Raw genomic sequence first — 7,858 nt, 5'->3', positions numbered from 1 at the left:
CGTGGAGTTCTGAGCTCAAAGCAGCCTCACACAAGGGAGTGAAGTCCAAAATGTGTCCTCCTCACAACTGTAATTGCAATGGACGTGGGGGTGCTGGAGAGGTGGAGGCAGTATATCAAAGAAAACGGTGCGCTGGAGTAACAGGAGCATATGGTAACAAGCTGAGGTGAGAGATGGAGGCAGAGGTGTCTGCACCGCCCCCTCAGGGGCCTCCCTCTGCGCACCCCTGCCCATGCTGAGGCCAGATGTGCGTGGCCTGTGAGGTGTCGGCCCCTTCATGACATGGTGGGTGTTGTCATGGGGCTCGGTTGTAAGTGCTGTCCCCACCATGCCTGGCCACACTCCCCAGCAAGGCCTGGGAAGTGTTGGAGCTGCTCTCGCCAGCGCTACTCTGCTCCACAGGAGCTGCTCTGCCGGCAGCAGAAGGCGAGGGGAGCCTGTGGTAGAGAACGCTGGTTGGGAAGTGTTGAGGAAAAGGAGGAGGAGCCAAGGGAGTTTTGTAGCACGAAGAGCACGTCTTTCCCAGCTTCTGTAAGGCTAGGGTAAAGATGAAGCACTACCTGCTGTTCAACCCCTTGAAGCCTGAGGACCTTTCATTAATTAAGGAGCTCACCAGGAAAGGTAAGGCCCTGGGGGGCCCTTGTGGAAGCGCTGTTGTTGCAAAGATGGACATGAGCTGTGGAAAGCTTGCGGCTGGGGCTGCCGGGGGAAGGTCTTCTGAAGGGTCCTGGCGTCTGCAAGGAGAGCCCTGAGTGCATCCAATGTGCTTCCCAAAGCGCATCTAACGCCTCCCCTCCCTCCCCAGGCCTGTCCTGGGCACAGCGTGGGCGTCTTGCAAGCTGGGCAAGGTTCAGGAGCTGTGCAGCAGCTTGCCCCAGCGGTGCGAGTGCTGGTTGAGGGCCAGGCAGAGCTTGATCACACATCACTGTCACCTCTGTGGCTATGGGGGTTCAGACTTCATGGGCATTGCCAACTCACAGCATCTTGGGATCTGTCGTTTGCTTTCCAGAAATTGCCCAAGTGTGGAATAGTACATGCAGATACATCAGAAGGCAACTGCTGCAGAAGAAGGTGAGCCTTACATCCTGCCCCTTTGGACCTGGGCCACACAGCACCATCTTCAGGGCCAGCAAGTCACCCAGCAGCCTTCCAGCTCTGCCCAGCATTGCCATTGGTCCCTCTTCTTGCTTGCGTTTTCAGGCGGTGAATATTGGAATCGGGACATTTGCCGTTGTGTCAGTGAAGACCACTGGTGCGGATGGCAGGGCTACGGTTGTTCGCAAACCCATATTCAAGCCCTGCAGGTTTATGAAGATGTTTTACAAGCTCAAGTGTGCTGAGAGCAGAATTCCTAGTAAGAAGATTTTTGCTTTGCTTTCCCTCTGCAGCCCTTGCCTTTCGCTCCATGCAGTCGTCCTTGTGCCACGGCAGAGCAAAGTCTCTTGCACCATGGAGAGGCTGAGTGTGGGTGCACATACAGCATCCCAGAACATGCCCCTGCCCTGGGAGTCAGCCCCGTCTGCAGCTCATCCCACCCTCTAGCAGGATGCTCGTAGCAGGTGGCAGAGCTTCCCTTGGCCTTCTGTTCCCCATCTGCTGTGCTCTGGAGATGTGGCCAAAGCTGGCAAGGACCTTCCCCGTGGCACAGCATCGCGCGAGGGCTGGGTGCTGCACACACTTCGTCTGTGAGTTTGCTGAACTGAGTGAGGACTGACATTGTTCCTTCATGGTTGTTTTCTAGTCGAGACCCTAATTGATCCGCTGGACTTTGAGAAAATTGCCGCAGACATCTACTTCCGACCACAAATAGTAGAGCAGTGCATCCACGAGACCCTGCTTCTCTATGCTGGTGGCCTCTTGGACAAACAGGATGTGGAATTCTTCTTCAAGGGCATTGGCATTCTTACTGTGTGAAGAAGAGTGGTCACCATGAACTATTACACTGAGTTCCTGATGGAAGTGGATGACACACGCAATATGCGTGAAGCTCTTCTCACGGTGAGCGGATCATGTCTCCAGGGCAGCTTGCAGCTCTGGCAATGCTGTCAAAGCTCTCTCAGACTGCTTTCTCCTTGCCTGCCTCACCTTTGGGTGAGACAGGCTTGAGGAGCTACACAAACTGTCGGTAGCACCTTGGCCTGTTTGTGTTGGGGGCTAATGACACCAAAGGACAAAGTGGGGCAAGGATTTTGGAGAGGTAGCCACGTTCCTGAGCAGTGGGAACATTTGCTACCTTTGGGAGCAAGGAGCACATATCCTTGGCTTCTGCTGACGTGTGTCTGTCCCATTGCAGAACTCCAAGATGATGGATATGCTTGCGTTCAACGGCAAAAATAAATATACTCGTATCAGTGGAAATACTTTCCTCACGCTACCAACGTGAGTACCTTCTCTTCTATAACATCTGACTGGCCAGGGGAGCTGGTGCCCAGCTCGTGCTTTGGGTGCAGCCTCTTCTTGATGCTTCTCTCCTGCCAGAGCGAGGCAGGACCAGCTCGTTCCTGGGAGGCCTTCCAGGCTGACCCCCTGCTCAGTCCTTCTGGGCAGTGCAGATGAAGCAGCCAGTCTGCAGTTGAGGGTCCCTGAGAGCGGTGGGAGGGTGTGAGGGGACAGCGAGGAGGACTTGTGTTGGGTCTGGCAGTAAGGCATAAGAAGCACGGGAAGAAGCTGCTGGAGGCTGTGGGGCCCCTCAGCTCGCACAGGCCATTGTGTCCTCCAGAGGCTCGGCAGTGGCTCCCAAAGAACCCTGCCAGCAGCTTCTTAGTGTGGGGCACCAAGGGAACATGGTGCCTTATTTGACAACTGGTGTCTTCCTGTTTGCAGGCTTATACTTCAGGACCCACAACGCAAACCGATTTGCATCAAGCCCAGAAGAGATCCGCAGCCTTGGGGCATGGGTGGCCGAAGATGTAATGTCCCAGTGGGCTCCTGGCAGGGGGTTGCGTGTTCTCCTTTTGTCCTCGCAGGGCAGGAGAGCCAATGTTGATGTGGGGGGGATGGGAGAGAAGGCAGCTGTGTGGGATAAAATGCCCCAGGAGTGGTGGCTCCCAGCGGTGGCAATGAGTGTGGGTGGGCATGGCTGAGCAGCTCTGCTGCTGCCGCTCCCCTGCACAGACACAGAGGTGACATCGTGGTGTTGTCTTGCAGTGAGTGTGCTGGACCCGGTGGTGATGGCTCGGAGGAGGGTTTCTCTAGCCAAGAGGGCAGAGAAGAAAAGAATGGAGGATGCAAAGAAGCAGGGTGACCAAGCCAGGTGAGCCTGCTGGGGAAGTGTTGTGGCGGAGTTAGGGGACTCGCTATGCTCTTGCCTTTTGTGCCAGTGAGAAGTTTCCATAGGCTGCAGTGCCGGTGCTCATGCCAGCAGGCATTGCTCATGCCAGCAGTGCTCATGCCAGCAGGCACTGGAAACATCAAAGGGACAGGTGTTGTCCAGACGGGGCCGTGGTCTTCCTCCTGCAGAAGCACCTTGTGCTGCTGGAGCTAAGATGTGAGCTGCGAGCCCGCCTTTTAGAAACTGCCTCCCATAAGCTAAACCTGCTGTGTCTTTCTAGATCCCTGCCACCAATTCATGAGAGGTCTGAGGAGGAGCTGAAGAAACCAACACCTTCAGCTTATCCACGGTCATCCATAATCCCGGCTTGTGATAAGGACACTCCAACAATGGTATGCCATAGGCATTTGTCAGTCCCGTTTCACTTTGGGGGTTACAGAGCAGGGCAGAAGCAGCAGTTGTTGCTGCCCTCTGTCCCTGCTGGTCCACAGGCTCAAAAAGATTGAAGCTGAAATGTGGGACCAATGCTGTGTATGCATATGGAGTAGGAGCAAGGAGCATGGCATGTTTTCAGAGAGCCTAGGAAAAAATGCCCCCAGTGGGCTTTTGCCCTGCTCCTTGGGAGGGCGGGGAGCCGTGCAGGTCTCCGGCACGGCAGCGTTGCAGTCCCCACCTGGCCAGGCAGGTGCCTGCTGTCTGCCCGCTCCCCTGTGTTTTGCCATGCGGGAGGAGCTGTTGCAGTGAGCAAAGGGCAAAGCCAGCAGCGAGCTGGGCATGGGCAAGGATCTGCCGAGGGTCTGTACCGCCCTGCGGGGGATGAGTGCCCGCTGTACCTGCACCCTGAAGGCTAAAGTGAGGCTGTGCGAGGCCCCTGCCTTCACAGAAGCACACATGCAAGCAGAAAAAGCAGGCCCTGCCCTGGGCTCAGGGAGCAAGGGCTGCAGCCTTGAAAGCACTGTCTGTTGGTAGGAGACCCCATTGGAGAGCATGGCCCGCTGCTGCTCAGAGCCATTTCCTGCAGGAACGCACTGGGAGGAGCAGCCTCAGCTGCTTGCAGCAGTTCTTTAGGAGACTCTCTTCTCGTTTTGCAGAAATCCTTCTGCCAAATACTCAAGTGCACGCGAGTTCCTTCCCACATTGTGAGAAAAGTGTATGATAAGATGCTGAAGAAGAGAATAAAGGACAAGTTGAAAGGCCAAATGCCTACGAGCCAGAAGGCACCAAAGGGGTGGCAGCAAGTGCCACAGCAACCAAGGACAGCACAGAGAAAGTAAGTGTGCACCGGTCCAGCTGAGGCCTGGGAACAGCCCTGGAGGCCCTGAGCCCCTGAGCCGTGTTCTGGGGTTCCAGGCCTTGTTGTCTTCCCCTTCCTTGTGACATGGGAAGGAGCTGGGTGCGATGCCAACCCAGGGATCTCTCTGCACCCCATAACTGAGGCATGACACAGGTCCCGAGGGGAAGGCTGTGGGTGCAAAGGGCCAAGGGGGCCGTGTCTGATGGTGTGCGTCTGTGTTCGGCTTAGCAACACATCCCACAGCTAGGGGCCTGAGTGAGGCCTTGAGATGATTCTGTCCCTTCTTCCCCACACAAGTGGAGGAAGTCAGATGGTTTTGTGCCAGTGAGATGTTTCCCTTGGCTGCAGTGAATGTGCTCATGCCAAAAGGCACTGGAAACATCAAAGGGACAGCTGTTGTCCTGGTGGAATCATGGTCTTCCTCCAGCAGAAGCACCTTGTGCTGCTGGAGCTAAGCTGTGAGCTGTGAGCCCAGCTCTTAGAAACTGCCTCCAAGTGTACTCCCATAAGCTAAGCCTGCTGTGTCTTTTCAGATTCCTGCCACCAATTCATGGGAGGTCTGAGGAGGAGCTGAAGAAACCAACACCTCCAGCTTACCCAAAGCCTAGGACCCCTGAGTGCCTGGATAATCCTCAGGACCCTCCAACATCGGTACGCCATAGGCATTTCCCAGCCCCGTTTCCCCTTGGAGATTCCAGAGCAGGGCAGAAGCAGCAGCTCTGGCTGCCCACCTGTCGCTGTGCTCCTGCCTGTGCCCAAGCTCCGGAGACTAATGCTGCATGCGATTGTGTTTTCCTTACCTGCAGGGAGTGTACTATATGCGTGCTCTAAGAGAGGAAAAACGGGAACAAGCGCTGATGGCCCACAGGCTCAAAATACGTCTAGCTGAAGCATGGAATGAATATGATTCCAAGACGCAGAAGCTGCTCTTTGAACGAAGAAACGTATGACATGGATTCCGAGCCCCGAGGAAAAACAAAACGCAAGCAGGCACTTCGCTCTCTCCTTGGGAGGGAGGGGAGCAGTGCAGGTCTCCGGCACGGCAGCATTGCAGTCCCCACCTGGCCAGGCAGGTGCCTGCTGTCTGCCCACTCCCCTGCATGTTACCATGCGGGAGGAGCTGTTGCAGTGAGCAAAGGGCAAAGCCAGCAGCGAGCAGGGCATGGGCCAAGGGTCTGCCGAGGGACTGTACCTCCCTGCGAGGGATGAGTGCCCGCTGTACCTGCACTCTGAAGACTAAAGTAAGCCTGTGCGAGGCACCTGCCTCAGCAGAAGCACACACGCAAGCAGAAAAGGCAGGTCCTGCCCTGGGCTCAGGAAGTAAGGGCTGCAGCCTTGAAAGTGCTGGCTGTTGGAAAGAGACCTCATTGGAGAGGGTAGCCCACTGCTGCTCAGAGCCAGTTCCTGCAGGAGTACACTGGGAGGGGCAGCCTCAGCTCCTTTCGGAAGTTCTTTAGGAGACTCTCTTCTCGTTTTGCAGAACCCCGTCTACCCCACACAGGAGTGTGACCGACGTCCTTCGTTCCTCTTGAGAAAAGAATACGATGAGAAGCTGAAGGAGAGGATGTTGCATGTCAATGGCAAAAACCCTGCGAGCCACAAGACATCAGATGGGCATAAGGAAAAGGCACAGCTTCCCAGGAGACCTCAGACAGAGTAAGTGTGCACGAGCCCCACCGAGGCCTGGGAATAGCCCTAGAGGCCCTGAGCCCCTGCACCGTCTTCTGGGGTTCTTTCGGCTTGTCGTCGTCCCCTTCCTCGTGACACGGGAAGGAGATGGGTGCAATGCCACCCCCAGGGGCCTCTCGGCATCCCCAGGCCTTTCCACGACACAGGTCCAGAGAGGAAGGCTGTGGGTGCAAAGGGCCAAGGGGGCTGTGTCTGACGGTGTGCGTCTGCATGGGTTGTAACAAAACATCCTACAGCTAGGGGCCTCAGTGATGCCTTGGGACAATTCTGTCCCTTCTTCCCCACCCAAACTGATGGCCTTTCTTTTGGATCCTGCAGGAAAGGGGAGAAGACGAGGGTCTCGGACCACTGTGAGAAGGCCCAGGGCGTGCCGTCCACACCAGGAAACCGCAAGCGGCCCTGCAGCTTCCAGCTGCAGAGGCCGTAGCCATCAGCTCCCATACCAAAAGCTGGAGCAGGCACCGGCACCAGTACCAGGGACGCTCAAGTAGAAGCTCCCACCTCTGCTCATGGCGCTGCCCCCTTTGCAGTGTGAGAGCTGTCAGCAAGGGGTGTGAGGAGCGCCCTCCAAAGGGTGACCTGCCAAATAAAGAGTAGTGTTGCCTGCTGCCAGCTGGACTGACCGCACTGCTCCCTGCATGGCCTTTGTATTTGCACAGGAAAGGAGAAGCCCTGTGTGGAGGAATGGTTAAGTGAAGTAGGTCATGTGAATGTTGAGAAACTAGGAGGTCGCGAGCTAAAAAAGTATTGAACGCAGCTCATATGAGTCTGAGAAAGTACGTAACGTCTGGGAGCTAATCAGGCACAAGGACACGATATCTGTTGGTGGTTTGGGAAAGTACTAACTGTGTTATTTCGGTCGATGGGAGTGAGAAACTAGCTGATAAAATAGAGAAATGCACTAACCAATCATGAGCTTAGCTTTTGCAATATGTAGGAGCTAATTATATTGAATTAGATAAAAGACTACTGAGCTATCCAATAAATCCAAGTTCACTGATCACTCATATTGAGCGTCTGTGTCTTCCTTCCGTCGACAACAAATGTCCTCGCAACAGCCCTGCAACTCCCAGTACTGCTCCCGTGGTTGCAAGCCACCTCTCCTGGTGGAGGGTAGCTTGTGCAGGAGGGCCTCGGGCCCTGCGGCAGAGGGCTTCTCGCACTGCTGACGAGGACCATCTGCCACCAGGGACTTGCTGCTTTGCAACAATGGCCGGGAATGACAAGCAGGCTTCTGTCTCCGGGACACCTTCCTTGCCATCCGTTCTACCATTTGCGGGCCCACAGACCCATTCTCCTGCTTTGGGGATTCCTTTGGGGTTTTCTCCACATGCCCTCTCAGCACTTTAGACCTTCACTAGAAGTACTCTGCTTTTCCAGGTTCAACGTTCAAAAAAAGAAAAGGTGGTTTTTTAGCCGAGACACTACTTGCTCCGCTGGACTTTGAGCAGATTGCCTCAGACACCCACTTCAATATTGATCGAATTGGGCCTTCTCTTGAGATATGCTGTACCCACTTAATCCAAAAAAAAATCAACAAGTTTATAGTCCACTGAATATATATAATCTTCTTGCATAGTTGTGGCTATTAGGTCATCTACATC

Source organism: Aythya ferina, assembly GCF_964211825.1.
Source record: "Aythya ferina genome assembly, chromosome: Z".
NCBI classification, from domain to species: Eukaryota; Metazoa; Chordata; class Aves; order Anseriformes; family Anatidae; genus Aythya; species Aythya ferina.
This window is presented reverse-complemented; position numbering follows the sequence as displayed.